Genomic DNA, 19118 nt, shown 5'->3' with positions numbered 1-19118 from the left:
CTCTCGCTGGCTAGGAAGTGGTTTCAGTGCTACCCCCACTGTCACAGCTGGGCAATTTCCTTATCTGTCTGTTGAAGTCGAACCCAGTTGTGCCGGGACCATCCCAACACACCTCCCCGATCTGTCCCTGCATTGCCACCAACGATTTGACACAGTCCCGGAAGCTAGGAATCTGTTCCGCCTCCAACTCTTCATATCAGTCTTGTTCAGGTCGCTCATGAGTCACCCTAGAGAAAGTGTCACTGTGGGTGTTCTCAGCCCTGACCCGATAGGTGATCTTGTACAAATTTGTCGCCATGCAGGCCACCCATTGCTGTTCTAAGGCCCCAACTTTGCATTTTCCAGGTGGGCCAGAAGGTTATTGTCCGTCTGCACCAGGACCTCTGACACGGACAAGTATTCCGTGAACTTTTCAGTCATTGCCCACAGCAGCGCCAGCAGTTCCAGGTTGAATGAGCTATAATTGCCTGGGTTATGTTCTGAATTGTGAAGAGACCGGCTTCCACTTGTCGCACCTGTTGAGGTGACAGTCACGTCAATTTAGCCCGCATCTGCTCTAAGATCCTACGACCCTCCTTGGTGATGCCAGGCAGGGGTTCCGGCATCATTGTGACTGCTAAAGTCCAGGGATCTCCTCGTACGATAACCAGTTTTACTGCTTGAGGTCACAACTTCTCAGGCATTCCCAGGATTTGGGCCACTTCGCTCCTAGGTAAGAGGATGAGACTATCTTCTCCCATGTTGACCTACTGCACTACAACATTACCGCCATAGACTGTAGCTAGTGTCTGGGCTACGAGACGTCCAGGGGGTGCGTGGTCCATTGATGTCGGCTCTATCTGAACCTTCACCCCCTCGAGAGGTGTACAAGCTCATACCGGTAACGTGAGCATTGTCTGGCAGGGCGGTAGGGTGAGTTTGGCAGCTGCAGGAACCATCACCTTCCCCAAAAGTTTCCCTTCACCCGATGTTTCCTGAGCTTGGGCAGCTCGAATAAGTTGCTGGAACACCTTTCGTTGGGGGGTTGTCTAGCTCCACTGGTTCAAAAAGGTCCCTCGTGCCTCATTGATCAGGAGTTGTCCAATCTCTTTCAATATATTAATTCAGAGGGTCATTATGGGCCTGCAGACAACATTTCCAGCAACCAAAATGACCCCTTTTCTGCCTACATCCTTTCTACACACTCTGATCTCCATATAGACCACCCCTGTGACCGTGATGAGCAACTGATTGGTTGCTGTCAATCTAATTAATGGTTCCTCACTATGGCCGTGATACTACTGGGAAGTGTTGTCTAAAGTAAGCTTCCAGCATGGTGGTCACTTGCGACATGGTGTCAAGTAAGCGGTGAACAGCTAGCCTATTTACTTCAGTCCAGACTGTAGGGCTCGTGGCAACTATAATAATAAATAATAATAATAATAATAACTATGCCATCTCTCTTCCTTTGTCTCTCAGGCTCTGGGCTGCGTCCTCCAGCCACGGAGAACACTAGTTTAACGATTGTCGCAGTAGAGACTGAATCTCCGCTTGGCGTGCTCTCATCCAGACGCCAGACAGAATCTGAGGGTCCTCCCTGCACCCGACCTTTATCGCTGCCGAGCGGCCTATCTCTTCTTGGAGCTCAGTGCCGGTTCCCACTAACTCCTTTCTCTGGCGGGAAGTCCCTCTCTCTCTTCCCACTCAAACCCTCTTATACCTCCCTGGCTCACTATGCCCCCTCTACACAAGTCAAGGGCCTCCTCCATCTTGCATCTCCTTCCCCCCTGCAACAGTGGGCCCGGCCCCAGCAGTTCTGGACCCAGTGCCTTATCAGCACCCACAGCCCGGTCTTCTCTTCTACATGGACACAGAATGGAGAGGATTAGTGTGGACAGACTATGGGGAACGAAGAGGAGGGAATATATGCGGACATAGTATGGGCAGAGAAAGGGACATACAGTGGGGCAAAAAAGTATTTAGTCAGTCAGCAATAGTGCAAGTTCCACCACTTAAAAAGATGAGAGGCGTCTGTAATTTACATCATAGGTAGACCTCAACTATGGGAGACAAACTGAGAAAAAAAATCCAGAAAATCACATTGTCTGTTTTTTTTAACATTTTATTTGCATATTATGGTGGAAAATAAGTATTTGGTCAGAAACAAAATTTCATCTCAATACTTTGTAATATATCCTTTGTTTGCAATGACAGAGGTCAAACGTTTTCTGTAAGTCTTCACAAGTTTGCCACACACTGTTGTTGGTATCTTGGCCCATTCCTCCATGCAGATCTCCTCTAGAGCAGTGATGTTTTTGGCTTTTCGCTTGGCAACACGGACTTTCAACTCCCTCCAAAGGTTTTCTATAGGGTTGAGATCTGGAGACTGGCTAGGCCACTCCAGGACCTTGAAATGCTTCTTACGAAGCCACTCCTTCGTTGCCCTGGCGGTGTGCTTTGGATCATTGTCATGTTGAAAGACCCAGCCACGTTTCATCTTCAATGCCCTTGCTGATGGAAGGAGGTTTGCACTCAAAATCTCACGATACATGGCCCCATTCATTCTTTCATGTACCCGGATCAGTCGTCCTGGCCCCTTTGCAGAGAAACAGCCCCAAAGCATGATGTTTCCACCATCATGCTTTACAGTAGGTATGGTGTTTGATGGATGCAACTCAGTATTCTTTTTCCTCCAAACACGACAAGTTGTGTTTCTACCAAACAGTTCCAGTTTGGTTTCATCAGACCATAGGACATTCTCACAAAACTCCTCTGGATCATCCAAATGCTCTCTAGCAAACTTCAGACGGGCCCGGACATGTACTGGCTTAAGCAGTGGGACACGTCTGGCACTGCAGGATCTGAGTCCATGGTGGCGTAGTGTGTTACTTATGGTAGGCCTTGTTACATTGGTCCCAGCTCTCTGCAGTTCATTCACTAGGTCCCCCCGCGTGGTTCTGGGATTTTTGCTCACCGTTCTTGTGATCATTCTGACCCCACGGGGTGGGATTTTGCGTGGAGCCCCAGATCGAGGGAGATTATCAGTGGTCTTGTATGTCTTCCATTTTCTAATTATTGCTCCCACTGTTGATTTCTTCACTCCAACCTGGTTGGCTATTGCAGATTCAGTCTTCCCAGCCTGGTGCAGGGCTACAATTTTGTTTCTGGTGTCCTTTGACAGCTCTTTGGTCTTCACCATAGTGGAGTTTGGAGTCAGACTGTTTGAGGGTGTGCACAGGTGTCTTTTTATACTGATAACAAGTTTAAACAGGTGCCATTACTACAGGTAATGAGTGGAGGAAAGAGGAGACTCTTAAAGAAGAAGTTACAGGTCTGTGAGAGCCAGAAATCTTGATTGTTTGTTTCTGACCAAATACTTATTTTCCACCATAATATGCAAATAAAATGTTAAAAAAACAGACAATGTGATTTTCTGGATTTTTTTTTCTCAGTTTGTCTCCCATAGTTGAGGTCTACCTATGATGTAAATTACAGACGCCTCTCATCTTTTTAAGTGGTGGAACTTGCACTATTGCTGACTGACTAAATACTTTTTTGCCCCACTGTATATGCAGACACAGTATGGGGAGCAAGTGGGTATTTGTGCAGGCACAGTATGGGGAGAAAGGGAGGGGATGGATGCAGGCACATTATGGGGAATGAGGGAGCGGATGGGTGCAGATACAGTATAATGAGTGGAAAGATGGGTGCAGACACAGTTTGGAAAGTGAACGGATGAGTGTGGACACAGAATGGAGAGAATGGGTGTGGATGCAGTATGGGGAGCAAAGGGGAGGGAATGTATGCAAACACAGTATGGGGAGTGAAGCAAGGAATATATGTGGACACAGTATGGAGAGCGAAAGGGGGAATGTATGTGGACAAAATATGGGAAGCAAGGGAGGGCATGGGTGCAAGCACAGTATGGGGAGCGACGGAGGGGATGTGTGCAGATACAGCATAGTGAGTGAAAAGATGGGTGGAGACACAATTTGGTGAGTGGAGGGATGGATCCAGACACAGTATGAGTAGTGTGAGGGGAATGTATACGGTCACAGAATGAGCAGTGAAGAAAAGCATGTAAGCAGACACTGAATGAGGACTGAGGGTAATGGGATGGTGCAGACACAGTATGGGAAGTCAGTGGATGTGTAAGGAGGCAGTATGGAGAGCAAAGGGGTACATATATGTGAAGACAGCATGGTTAGCGGGGGGATGTGAGATGAGACAGTAAGAGGAGGGAGGGGGAAACGTGTGACAGGACTATTTATGAGAATAGTGTGAGGAGACAATATGAGGGAGAAAAGTGTGCAGAGAATAGAGACTGATTGGGGGGTAGCATGGGGACATAGTGTAAGGGCAAAGCCAGGAGGGGACAGTAAACCATCAGAAGAAGTGTGATGAGGGGGCACAGTATACAGACTTGGCCCTATAGAGGGACCCACTGTGAGATTTTAGTGTGAAGAGGGGGCCCAGTATGGAAAGGAGAGGGCAATGTGAAGAGCATGTACCATAAGAGGGAGTGTGTGGCTCATATTTTGTGCAGGGTATATACTGAAGAAAAAATTAATTCAGGGGCTCAGCATAGGGAAAATATTTGTATTCAGGAGCATTGTAATGACACTGCTATTTTTAAAGGGAACCTGTCACCCCGTTTTTTCAGTAGGTGATAAAAATACCGTTAAATAGGGCCTGAGCTGTGCTTTACAATAGGGTATTTTTTGTCCCCTGATTCCCTACCTATGCTGCCGAAATACCTTACAAAAGTGGCCTTTTTCGCCTGTCAATCAGGCTGGTCAGGTCGGATGGGTGTGGTCACAGCGCTGTTTCTCCCCCACATCTTGCTTATGTTCCCGTTGGTGACGTAGTGCTTCTCGCATGCGCAAGTGCCGAATGCACTGCGCAGCTGTAGAAAAAGAGCGCGCTCGCCGCTATTCAGCGGCTTCTCGGTGGGCGCGGCCATCTTCCTGAGGCCGCGCGTGCGCAGATGGAGTCTCCTGCTTCCCGGGGCTTCAGGAAAATGGCCGCAAGGTCTCTGTTACTATTGCCCTCAAATTGGTTGGAAAAAACCTGGTCACAGATTCCCTTTAAACCTGGCTTTGATTATCATCAGGCACTATTTAATGTTTACATGTTTAAACAATGGAATTTTCTTCTACAATGAGAGAAGCATTGTTAATAGTTTAATTTATTGCTATGCAAAGTCAGACAAACATTAATAAATTACTCTTTACCCAAGACTTCTGAGACTTCATGTCTGTGTTTAACCGCCCTTTGTCTAGGTGTCCAGTGCACCAAGGTAGGGAGATTTGTTCATACAACCTGATCATTACTGTGAATTATCTTTATATTCCAAGGTTAGTAATAAAGCAAGTGTTGAGGTAAACAAGTGCTAAATTAGAGTCGTATCTGGGGGAAGAAGACAGGACATATACCCTGGGCGCAGCTGACAAGGGGGCACCGTTGGACACTCTGATACAGTAGTCCAAGGTATCTCCGCGGCGGCAGTATTTTGCTGAAGCTGAGAGAAAGCGCAGCGAACTGGACTCCAGTGATCAATTATACTCACTTTTTTCAGACGAGAGTACAATTTAAGTTCTGACCTAGTGGTAAGGGCAAAGTCAGCAGCATACTTAAGGTCATGTGATCATGCTGCTGACATCACTCGCCGGCACTGCAGAGACACACATTGGTGGTAAGTGCTTTAGTGGACCTCAAGACACCGAAGATTTAGTGTTATGGATTTGAGAACACAGTTTGGGGAGCCAAGGAAGAGACAGGTGCAGACACAAAATAAGGAGCAGGAGAAATTTGAATACACAGTATGAGGAGCAAGGTGTTAGAAGGGAACATGTATGAGTAAACCATATGGGGCAATGGGTGCAGATACAGTTTGTTGAGTGGAGGGATGAGTGAGGATGTAACACAGGTAATTGGATGCAGTGACACAGAGGCACAGAGCAAAGGTTAACAGGGGAAAACTATTTCTAATTCAATTATTACAGGGATAGACCTCCTTGCCTCGCAAGGAGCAACAGTGAATAAATCAGATGAATAAAGTGGGAAGCAAAGGGGAAAGAACAACTCAAAGTAGCAGTTTATATATGTCAATTTCACTTAGTGTGACCCGGGGGCTTGTCTCTTCTCCCAGGTAAGATGGCTGGCTGCCGTCTGAGGCTGGTGCTGAGTTTTTCTGGCCTCTCCGCCAAACAATTTGGTTTCCTTCTGAGCCGCTGAGCCCCTAGTCTATTATGCTGCTATGCAGCCAAGAATAGTCCATGGTGAATCTCTGCTCGGCGTGCACTCCTCCGCACACCCAACGGAGTCCTTACTTAACCCGACCACTGCCGAGCGGTCTCTCTCTTCTTGAGGCTCAGCGCCTGTCCCCGCTAACTCCTCTCTCTTCTCCTGCGCAAACCCTCTTATACCTCTCTGGCTCACCATGCCCCCTCTACACAGGTCAAGGGTCTGCTCCATCCTCAATCTCCTTTCCTCCTGCAACACTGAGCCTGTCCCCAGCAGTTCCGGTCCTAGTGCCTTGTCAGCACCCACAGCCCAGTCTTCCTATCTACACCCTCATTCTCCTTTACCTCACCATTCCACAGGTGAGCGCTCTTTCACCGGGCATTCGCATTTCTTAGCTTCTTGAACAATTTGTTGCCAAATGAATTGATCTTGCTCATAATGGGTGGGAGGCACCCCAGGCATCGTTCGCTTTGATCGGCGTAATCCGGGTTGACTGATGGGAGGTAAAGAGCTATTTTCGGCAATTTTTCTCCATCCTTGATTCCTTTGGACAGGCAGGGCCGCAGCATGCTACAGTGCACCACCGGGGTAGGTGCTCCTTCCGCCTGTTCAGGCTGAAGTTCATATACTGGCCAGTCAGAACCGACTCGTCATGTTACTCTCCCATCGGCTTTCCAGCTTTCCTTGAGGTCGCTTGTTCTAGATCGACACCCGGTCCCCTGATCTCAGAGCAGTCCCTCGATTAGGGGACACCTTATGATGCTTGAGTTCTTGAAACTTCGTCTACACCAACCGTCAGAGGGTCTGTAGTCTATGTCGGTGCTCTCAAACCCAAGAAGACACCTCCGTCCATGTCTGGGTCCAACTCCAACTCAGTGATCTCTCGCCCCCCTTCGCCCGAACAGCAAGGTAAGCGGAGTGATTCCCATTGTACTATGCACTTGATTGTTGTATACCCATACTAACTCGGCCATGAACTCAGGCCGTTGTATCTGCCGATCTTCCTGAGGCCGGGGTCACACTTGGTGTGCAATGCGAGAAACTCGCATTAGTCTCTCGCATCAATACCCGGCACTGCCACCGGCACTTGGGACCAGAGTGTACAGCTGCATAGAAATACATGCAGCTGCACACTCCAGTCCTGAGTGCCAACGGCAGTGCCGGGAATTGATGCTAGAGACTCGTTCGAGTTTCTCGCATTGCACACGCAAGGTTGACACCGGCCTAACATTCTAATCATCTGGATCAGCGTCCGATTGAGCCTAGGGTCAATCGATCATCAGAACCTCCAAGGGAGCAGTCTGTATCAGAACCCTCTGTTCTGAGGGCTTGGTTAACTCGCAGCTCCGACATTGTTGGCAAGCAACCTCCACCACAGCCCTCAATTGTGGGTGATACATCAGCTTCTGCAACCACTGAAACGTCTTCTCCTGACCAAACTGAGCCCCCCTCTCATGAGCCTCCATATCCACTACTCTGATCAACTTCTCCAGGAGCACTACTTGCCAAGTGACTCCCACTTCTCGCAGCAGATGTACTCTCTGATATAGCAATTCATCCTCCAACTGGAGCCTTTCCAACTGCCTCAAAATCCATAGGGTTCCTGGAGACAGAGCATCTCTCTCTCGCTGGCTAGGAAGTGGTTTCAGTGCTACCCCCACTGTCACAGCTGGGCAATTTCCTTATCTGTCTGTTGAAGTCGAACCCAGTTGTGCCGGGACCATCCCAACACACCTCCCCGATCTGTCCCTGCATTGCCACCAACGATTTGACACAGTCCCGGAAGCTAGGAATCTGTTCCGCCTCCAACTCTTCATATCAGTCTTGTTCAGGTCGCTCATGAGTCACCCTAGAGAAAGTGTCACTGTGGGTGTTCTCAGCCCTGACCCGATAGGTGATCTTGTACAAATTCGTCGCCATGCAGGCCACCCATTGCTGTTCTAAGGCCCCAACTTTGCATTTTCCAGGTGGGCCAGAAGGTTATTGTCCGTCTGCACCAGGACCTCTGACACAGACAAGTATTCCGTGAACTTTTCAGTCATTGCCCACAGCAGCGCCAGCAGTTCCAGGTTGAATGAGCTATAATTGCCTGGGTTATGTTCTGAATTGTGAAGAGACCGGCTTCCACTTGTCGCACCTGTTGAGGTGACAGTCACGTCAATTTAGCCCGCATCTGCTCTAAGATCCTACGACCCTCCTTGGTGATGCCAGGCAGGGGTTCCGGCATCATTGTGACTGCTAAAGTCCAGGGATCTCCTCGTACGATAACCAGTTTTACTGCTTGAGGTCACAACTTCTCAGGCATTCCCAGGATTTGGGCCACTTCGCTCCTAGGTAAGAGGATGAGACTATCTTCTCCCATGTTGACCTACTGCACTACAACATTGCCGCCATAGACTGTAGCTAGTGTCTGGGCTACGAGAAGTCCAGGGGGTGCATGGTCCATTGATGTCGGCTCTATCTGAACCTTCACCCCCTCGAGAGGTGTACAAGCTCATACCGGTAACGTGAGCACTGTCTGGCAGGGCGGTAGGGTGAGTTTGGCAGCTGCAGGAACCATCACCTTCCCCAAAAGTTTCCCTTCACCCGATGTTTCCTGAGCTTGGGCAGCTCGAATAAGTTGCTGGAACACCTTTCGTTGGGGGGTTGTCTAGCTCCACTGGTTCAAAAAGGTCCCTCGTGCCTCATTGATCAGGAGTTGTCCAATCTCTTTCAATATATTAATTCAGAGGGTCATTACGGGCCTGCAGACAACATTTCCAGCAACCAAAATGACCCCTTTTCTGCCTACATCCTTTCTACACACTCTGATCTCCATATAGACCACCCCTGTGACCGTGATGAGCAACTGATTGGTTGCTGTCAATCTAATTAATGGTTCCTCACTATGGCCGTGATACTACTGGGAAGTGTTGTCTAAAGTAAGCTTCCAGCATGGTGGTCACTTGCGACATGGTGTCAAGTAAGCGGTGAACAGCTAGCCTATTTACTTCAGTCCAGACTGTAGGGCTCGTGGCAACTATAATAATAATAATAATAACTATGCCATCTCTCTTCCTTTGTCTCTCAGGCTCTGGGCTGCGTCCTCCAGCCACGGAGAACACTAGTTTAACGATTGTCGCAGTAGAGACTGAATCTCCGCTTGGCGTGCTCTCATCCAGACGCCAGACAGAATCTGAGGGTCCTCCCTGCACCCGACCTTTATCGCTGCCGAGCGGCCTATCTCTTCTTGGAGCTCAGTGCCGGTTCCCACTAACTCCTTTCTCTGGCGGGAAGTCCCTCTCTCTCTTCCCACTCAAACCCTCTTATACCTCCCTGGCTCACTATGCCCCCTCTACACAAGTCAAGGGCCTCCTCCATCCTGCATCTCCTTCCCCCCTGCAACAGTGGGCCCGGCCCCAGCAGTTCTGGACCCAGTGCCTTATCAGCACCCACAGCCCGGTCTTCTCTTCTACATGGACACAGAATGGAGAGGATTAGTGTGGACAGACTATAGGGAACGAAGAGGAGGGAATATATGCGGACATAGTATGGGCAGAGAAAGGGACATATATGCAGACACAGTATGGGGAGCAAGTGGGTATTTGTGCAGGCACAGTATGGGGAGAAAGGGAGGGGATGGATGCAGGCACATTATGGGGAATGAGGGAGCGGATGGGTGCAGATACAGTATAATGAGTGGAAAGATGGGTGCAGACACAGTTTGGAAAGTGAACGGATGAGTGTGGACACAGAATGGAGAGAATGGGTGTGGATGCAGTATGGGGAGCAAAGGGGAGGGAATGTATGCAAACACAGTATGGGGAGCGAAGCAAGGAATATATGTGGACACAGTATGGAGAGCGAAAGGGGGAATGTATGTGGACAAAATATGGGAAGCAAGGGAGGGCATGGGTGCAAGCACAGTATGGGGAGCGACGGAGGGGATGTGTGCAGATACAGCATAGTGAGTGAAAAGATGGGTGGAGACACAATTTGGTGAGTGGAGGGATGGATCCAGACACAGTATGAGTAGTGTGAGGGGAATGTATACGGTCACAGAATGAGGAGTGAAGAAAAGCATGTAAGCAGACACTGAATGAGGACTGAGGGTAATGGGATGGTGCAGACACAGTATGGGAAGTCAGTGGATGTGTAAGGAGGCAGTATGGAGAGCAAAGGGGTACATATATGTGAAGACAGCATGGTTAGCGGGGGGATGTGAGATGAGACAGTAAGAGGAGGGAGGGGGAAACGTGTGACAGGACTATTTATGAGAATAGTGTGAGGAGACAATATGAGGGAGAAAAGTGTGCAGAGAATAGAGACTGATTGGGGGGTAGCATGGGGACATAGTGTAAGGGCAAAGCCAGGAGGGGACAGTAAACCATCAGAAGAAGTGTGATGAGGGGGCACAGTATAGAGACTTGGCCCTATAGAGGGACCCACTGTGAGATTTTAGTGTGAAGAGGGGGCCCAGTATGGAAAGGAGAGGGCAATGTGAAGAGCATGTACCATAAGAGGGAGTGTGTGGCTCATATTTTGTGCAGGGTATATACTGAAGAAAAAATTAATTCAGGGGCTCAGCATAGGGAAAATATTTGTATTCAGGAGCATTGTAATGACACTGCTATTTTTAAAGGGAACCTGTCACCCCGTTTTTTCAGTAGGTGATAAAAATACCGTTAAATAGGGCCTGAGCTGTGCTTTACAATAGGGTATTTTTTGTCCCCTGATTCCCTACCTATGCTGCCGAAATACCTTACAAAAGTGGCCTTTTTCGCCTGTCAATCAGGCTGGTCAGGTCGGATGGGCGTGGTCACAGCGCTGTTTCTCCCCCACATCTTGCTTATGTTCCCGTTGGTGACGTAGTGCTTCTCGCATGCGCAAGTGCCGAATGCACTGCGCAGCTGTAGAAAAAGAGCGCGCTCGCCGCTATTCAGCGGTTTCTCGGTGGGCGCGGCCATCTTCCTGAGGCCGCGCGTGCGCAGATGGAGTCTCCTGCTTCCCGGGGCTTCAGGAAAATGGCCGCAAGATGCCGCGCGTGCGCAGATGGACATCGCGGCGGCCATTTTCCTGAAGCCGAGTTCGAATGCAAAAGGACATACTGCACCAAGGCTAATCACTGCGGCCACAGTCGCTGCAACATGTGCAGAGTGGAATTCCACATAGCATATCAAACTGTTAACCAGTAGGCCGAAAGACCTGCAAGTCGATGACCTACAGGGTGTGAATAGTGGAAGTGAGCACACAGTGACTTTAGTTTTTGAAGCAGTGCATCCAGGCAAGGATAGTCACAAAAAAGGGGAGGAGCCAAGTCCTGTGAGATGGTTTTAATTTGAAGTGGGGTTGGTGGTTGGACATCTTGAGAAGAGGAAGCCATTTTGTAGGTGAAGGAATTATCTACCTTCTCCCTGCCTGCTTTGCTTAAAAAGGGTACTGATACAATAAGGGAAATTAATAGTCTTCATATGAGGAAGACTATCATTGCACCTCTAGAATGAAGAATTACCTCAGGGCAGAAACAGAGCACAGTGTTGAAGAAGAAATATTCAGACTTAATAAAACCAGAGGTTACTAAGATCTGCCTGTCTGCAGGTACACAGCAATCATCAACCATGAGTGTAATCCTGTGTGTGTAATTTAAGAAGGAAAGACTCTTCTGACAGAAAACTTGGCCACCGTAAGATACATCATACCCTGTCAGGAGTACAACCCTCAGCCATACACCACATGAGAAGGCCACAATAGACCTTTTGATGAGCCGACTTGTTGACTCCGATATTTTGCCTGGATGTCCACCTCTTGGCTTTTGAATGGATGGACAGACTTCATAGCATATTCATATTCTTCCAACTGTCATGGCACTCACAGTTACAGTTGATACAGTTTGACAATTTTCTTGGCCAAGAGACCACTTTCTATTAGCTGTATGATGCGGTTTCATTTTTCTTTGGAAATCTTGTTTATGGCTGCTCCTCAATTCAAGCAGTGAGATTTCACTTGGGAAACAACATCATGACAAAATGAGCTACTAGGGAATGTGACGCAGGTTGTATTTTGCAGTATACAGGAGGAAAAAGATTTTTCCATGACCAGGAGCAAAATAATAACAAGGCAATGACATGACAAAGATCTAAATAACATATCATATCCTGAATGGTTGCAAGTCAAATTTATATATGAGATAGCCAAGATGATTGTCTAGAAAATTATGGTAGTCTCAAGTTCTAAGCAGTAGTGGCTGGTGAGATATGGAGCCTGAAATTCAAAAGATCAAAACATTGTTACCTTTTGCTCGTCAGCTTAGTATATACGAATCCTAGACTTGCTGACTGGTTCTCCTCAGATCTCTGCTGTAATTATCTGTTCACCATGGAGGTCCTACTTTAATGGAGGTTGAAGTGTTAGCTCTTTCACACTGTTATAATTAACCCCTTAACCCCCGAAGCTTTTTTTCGGTTTTGCGTTTTCGTTTTTCGCTCCCTTTCTTCCCAGAGCCATAACTTTTTATTTTTCCGTCAATTTGGCCATGTGAGGGCTTGTTTTTGCGAGATGAGTTGTACTTTTGAATTACGCCATTGGTTTTACCATGACATGTACTAGAAAATGGGAAAAAAATTCCTAGTGCGGTGAAATTGCAAAAAATGTGCAATCCCACACTTTTTTTTTTTTTTTAAGTAGGTTCACTAAATGCTAAAACTGACCTGCCATTATGATTCTCCAGGGCATTACAAGTTCATAGACACCAAACATGTCAAGTTTCTACTTTATCTAAGTGGTGAACAAAAAAATTCCAAACTTTGTTAAAAAAAAATTGAGCCATTTTCCGATACCCGTAGCGTCTCCATTTTTCGTGATCTGGAGTCAGGTGAGGGCTTATTTTTTGTGTGCCAGGCTGACGTTTTTAATGATACCATTTTGGTGCAGATACGATCTTTTGATCACCCATTATTGCATTTTAATGCAATATCGCTGTGATCAAAAAAACATAATTTTGGCGTTTTTACTTTTTTCTCACTATGCTGTTTGGCTATCAGGTTAATCTTTTCTTTATAGATAGATTGGGCTATTCTGAAAGAGGCGATACCAAGTATGTGTATATTTTAGTTTATTTTTATTGTTTTATTTTGAATGAGGTGAAAGGGGGGTGATTTGAACTTTTATTTTTATTTATTTTTTTATTTTTAAAAACATTTTTTTTTTGCTTTTGGCATGCTTCAATAGCTGTCACAACCCAATTGGCTCTGCTACATAGAGGTCATGTTCAGATCGCCTCTATATAGCAGAATTGCTGTCTTGCTATGAGCGCCGACCACTGGGTGGCGCTCACAGCAAGCCGGCACTGAAAACCATAGAGGTCTCCAAGAGACCTCAGGTTGTCATGCCAACACACCGGTGACCCGCAATCACATCACGGAGGTCACGAGTGTGCGCATTTCCAGTGCGATTGCCGGAAGTGCGATTTAGTGCCGCTGTCAGAGTTTGACAGCAGCATATAACTGGTTAATAGCCACGGATGGAATTGCGATTCCACCTGCGGCTATTGCGGGCACATGTCAGCTGTTCAAAACAGCTGATATGTCCCCGGAAAGATGTCAGCTCAGCATGACGTGGGAGGGGGTCTGAGATCAGCGTAAATGTACAGCCGATGTCGGAAGGGGGTTAAACCCATATGTTCAATGTGAGTGTGATATGTCCCTTCTCCAGAGATGTCTTTATGGATGTTACATATTTTGTGTACTACAGGAATGTTGTATAATTTTTTTGTTACAACATAGTGACCCTTGGAAAATGGAGGAATGTAGTACCTTACCTATGTGGATACCATCAGCACCTTGTCTTAGGTAATAACACCATTACCATATATTTATTGTTATGGTTGATTCATTTTATGTAATTATACCTACAACTTAGTATGACTGTGACTCATGAAGGGTTTATGATTGTGCCAAGACTGTGAATGAAATAAGTGAGCTTTGTTTGATTTACTTATTGTTTACTAGATCCTAGTTACTGCGCCTCTATCTGGCATGAGGTACCTTATCCTATTTTAATTTTTTCATTATGGTAATTTCTTTAAAAAAATTTACATTTTACACATACCCCTTTTATTGTTCACTTCTTTGGTCCTGGGATGCATATTCCCAGGGTTACTATGTTGTAATCTATTGTGTAGTGTTGCCCTATAGGCATTAGGGTTTATTGAACAGTGCTATGTTAACCAATTTATTTGTTGTACCCTCAAAAAATACATTTGTTGAAAGCATGGTATAAATAGGTGTACTGATTTGTACAGCAAAAGGTAAAACGTGTGTGCTAATCATTACCAATGTGTGTGTCAAACTCTTCGACAGGATGGTCATGTCTTGAATGTAATGATTTACACAACAGACATATTTGGAAGGAAATATTGTTTTATTTCACAGTCCAAAAAACCTAAATCACAAATGAGCAGTAACATAACTCTGTTGTCGTGGAGTAGCTCCCTCAGGCATCAAAAATTAGCTGTCAAACAAATCACTCTGTCTCTGACTCCTGAAGAGGTATGGCGATTTTTCAGCACATTATGTACCAAGGCAGGATTGGGGCCTTCATCTGCATCACCTTCCACAAGAGAGTCACACTTGTGCATGTAATTGTTGAGGATAACACAAACTTTGATAACTTCATTAACATTTGCTTCATTTCACTGTATGACACTCATGAAGACCCTCTATTTGGCACACAGGATTCCAAATCTGCAGGGAACTACAGAAAAGTATTGTTTATAATTGTAGTATCAGGACTGTGAGTACAGCGACTTTTTCACATGAACGTGTTTCCTAAGCAGAGCCCCAATACATTAGGAAATTGACAATTTCAGCCAAAATCCCTGGCAATCTGGGGGTGAAGGTGCCACTGACTTTTGGAGTTTCTCTCATATGACATCACAGGTGGATCGCACAATCAATGAAATAGTTGACTTCCCCACCAAAAACTCCAAATGCAATGGTTCAAAATTTCCAGTTACTAGAAACCTGTAAGCCAAACAAAAGGGCACATTAATTTAGACAATTAAAGGGGTTGTCCACTACTTTCAGTTAACCCCCCAATGTATCCCCCCGGGGCCCCTAATGAATTTTATAAATACCTTCTGTTGCCGTTTTCACCTGTGAGCGGCGCTATGGCGGCGGCTGAGTCTGGGTCACGTGACCCCCAGGCTGCAGCTGCCGCTAATTTCCGCCGACGTCACGTCAATTTCCAGACTCTGGAAATTGACTTGACATCAGCAGCAGGCGTGACCCATCCTCCAGACAGCGGTCACTCAAGAGTGACTGGGCTGTGGGCGGGGCTGGGGGCTGCCTGCGGGGCTGTGCTGGGGGTGAGCGGGGCTGTGCTGGGGGTGGGCGGGGCTGGGGTCTGCGGGCGGGGCTGGGATCTGTGGGTGGGCGGGGCTGGGGTCTGCGGGCGGGGCTGGGGTCTGCTGGCCGGCCACACTAATGTGCTGAGATGTGCGGTCAGTGCGGTGGTGGTGTCGGCGTCTGGTGCGCTGCTGGCGGCGGCCGGTGCAGGTCTGCAAAAGGTGCTGGAGTCTGCGGGCAGGGGGTCTGCGGGGCTGTGCGGTGGGGTCATTGGTGTGTGTCTCTGTGTGCAGGCATCATCCAAAGGGACTACAAGTCCCATCAGGCTATGCCTGCTACAGTGACATTGAGTGACACATTAGCCAATGATGGGACAGTAGTAGTCCCATCATCCGGCTAATGGGTTGAATGTAAAAAAAAACAAAAAAAAAACATATACAGTACAGACAACATACATTACACACATACAGAACATACACCATGTGACATGCACCATGGGACATGTACCAAGCGACATGACATGCACCATGCGACATGACATGCGACATGACATGCACCATGCGGCATGACATGCAACATGACATGCACCATGCGACATGCAACATGTGACGACATGTGACATGCGACATGTGACATGTGATGACATGCAACATGTGACAACATGCGACATGTGACAACATGCGACATGTGACAACATGCGACATGTGGCAACATGCAACATGTGACGACATGCAACATGTGACAACATGCGATATGAGACATGCAGCATGCGACATGCAACATGTGACATTCAACATGCCACATACAGTACATACAGTCATGGCCAAAAGTATTCACACCCCTGCAATTCTGTCAGATAATACTCATTTTCTTCCTGAAAATGATTGCAAACACAAATTATTTGACATTATTATCCTCATTTAATTTGTCTTAAATGAAAAAAACACAAAAGAGAATGAAGCAAAAAGCAAAACATTGATCATTTCACACAAAACTCCCAAAATGGGCCAGACAAAAGTATTGGCACCCTCAGCCTAATATTTGGTTGCACAACCTTTAGCCAAAATAACTGCGACCAACCACTTCCGGTAACCATCAATGAGTTTCTTACAATGCTCTGCTGGAATTTTAGACCATTCTTCTTTGGCAAACTGCTCCAGGTCCCTGATATTTGAAGGGTGCCTTCTCCAAACTGCCATTTTTAGATCTCTCCACAGGTGTTCTATGGGATTCAGGTCTGGACTAATTGCTGGCCACCTTAGAAGTCTCCAGTGCTTTCTCTCAAACCATTTTCTAGTGCTTTTTGAAGTGTGTTTTGGGTCATTGTCCTGCTGGAAGACCCATGACCTGTGAGGGAGACCCAGCTTTCTCACACTGGGCCCTACATTATGCTGCAAAATTTGTTGGTAGTCTTCAGACTTAATAACGCCATGCACACGGTCAAGCAGTCCAGTGCCAGAGGCAGCAAAGTAACCCCAAAACATCAGGGAACTTCCGCCATGTTTCACTGTAGGGACCGTGTTCTTTTCTTTGAATGCCTCTTTTTTTCTCCTGTAAACTCTATGTTGATGCCTTTGCCCAAAAAGCTCTACTTTTGTCTCATCTGACCAGAGAACATTCTTCCAAAATGTTTTAGGCTTTTACAGGCAAGTTTTGGCAAACTCCAGCCTGGCTTTTTTATGTCTCGGGGTAAGAAGTGGGGTCTTCCTGGGTCTCCTACCATATAGTCCCTTTTCATTCAGACGCCGATAGATAGTACGGGTTGACACTGTTGTACAATTGGACTGCAGGGCAGCTTGAACTTGTTTGGATGTTAGTCGAGGTTCTTTATCCAACATCCGCACGATCTTGCCTTGAAATCTCTTGTCAATTTTTCTTTTCCATTCACATCTAAGGAGGTTAGCCACAGTGCCATGGGCTTTAAACTTTTTGATGACACTGCGCACGGTAGACACAGGAACATTCAGGTCTTTGGAGATGAACTTGTAGCCTTAAGATTGCTCATGCTTCCTCACAATTTGATTTCTCCAGTCCTCAGACAGTTCTTTGGTCTTCTTTCTTTTCTCCATGCTCAATGTGGTACACACAAGGACACAGGACAGAGGTTGAGTCAACTTTAATCCATGTCAACTGGCTGCAAGTGTGATTTAGTTATTGCCAACACCTGTTAGGTGCCACAAGTAAGTTACAAGTGCTGTTAATTACTCAAATTAGAGAAGCATGACATGATTTTTCAAACAGTGCCAATACTTTTGTCCACCCGCTTTTTTATGTTTGTTGTGGAATTATATCGAATTTGGCTTTAGGACAATTCTTTTTGTGTTTTTTTCATTTAAGACAAATTAAATGAAGATAATAATACCAAATAATTTCTGTATTATCTGACAGAATTGCATGGGTGTTAATACTTTTGGCCATGACTGTACATACAGTACATACATACAACATTCATACATACAGACATACAGTACATATAACAGAGTATATACTCACCGTCACTTGTCACTTTGATCACTTGAAGCCAGTGTCACCTGTAAAAAATATAAAAATAATAAACAAACACTATACTCCCTAATCCACAGATATCCTATTAAAACGAGTGTCCCATGACAATCTCCCATGGAGAGCAGCAGCATCATCTGATGCAACCGCTCTCCAGGGGCTCCAGGAATACAATGATGGAAGGTATCCTTCGACAATGTATTCCCCACAGTGTATTCCTATGCCCCTGTGAGAAAATGGTCCCTAGTCTCACTTTTGGCATTGCTGTGTGAGAAAGTTCCCACACAGCAAATGCCATAAAGTGAGACCAGTGAACTATAGTAACCTCTCAGTGATGCACTGCAGGAGCCATTGTTTCCTGGCAGTGTGTCACTGAGGGTCCTATGTCACCCGATGTCACTGTTCTATAGGGGAGATCGTCGTGGGACACTCGTTATTAATTGGACTATGGCAGACAGGTAGTATATGGTTTATTATTTTACATTTTTTTGCAGGCGCTGAAGTATGGTAAGTATGGTTAAATGAAGAATATTAAAATACTTTTTTCTGGCTGTGTCTTTTTTTTTTTTTTTTAAACTCTTTCACTACTATAGGATTAATAATGGATAGGCGTCTTATTGACACCTCTCCATTATTAACCCGGCTTAATGTCACCTTACAATAGCAAGGTGACATTAACCCCTTATTACCCCATATCCCACCGCTACCTGGGAGTGGGAAGAGAGGGGCTAACTGCCGGAATTGGCGCATCTCACAGATGTGCCATTTCTGGGGAGGCTGCGGGCTGGTATTTGTAGCCGGGGGGGGGGGGGGGGCGCAATATCCATGGCCCCTCTCTAGGCTATGAATATCAGCCTGCAGCTGTCTGCGTAGCCTTTCTGGCTACAAAAAATATAGGGGGACCCCACATCATTTTTTAGGGGGGTCCCCCTATTTTAATAGCCAGTAAAGGCTACGCAGACAGCTGCGGGCTGATATTCATAGCAGGCTACAAATATTGGCCCCCGGCCGTCGGCTTTCCCCCTCTGGCGCAGAAAATTGCGCGGGAGCCCACGCCATTTTTTTTCC

This window comes from Ranitomeya imitator, chromosome 5, assembly GCF_032444005.1.
Source record: "Ranitomeya imitator isolate aRanImi1 chromosome 5, aRanImi1.pri, whole genome shotgun sequence".
Classification (NCBI taxonomy): Eukaryota; Metazoa; Chordata; class Amphibia; order Anura; family Dendrobatidae; genus Ranitomeya; species Ranitomeya imitator.
This window is presented reverse-complemented; position numbering follows the sequence as displayed.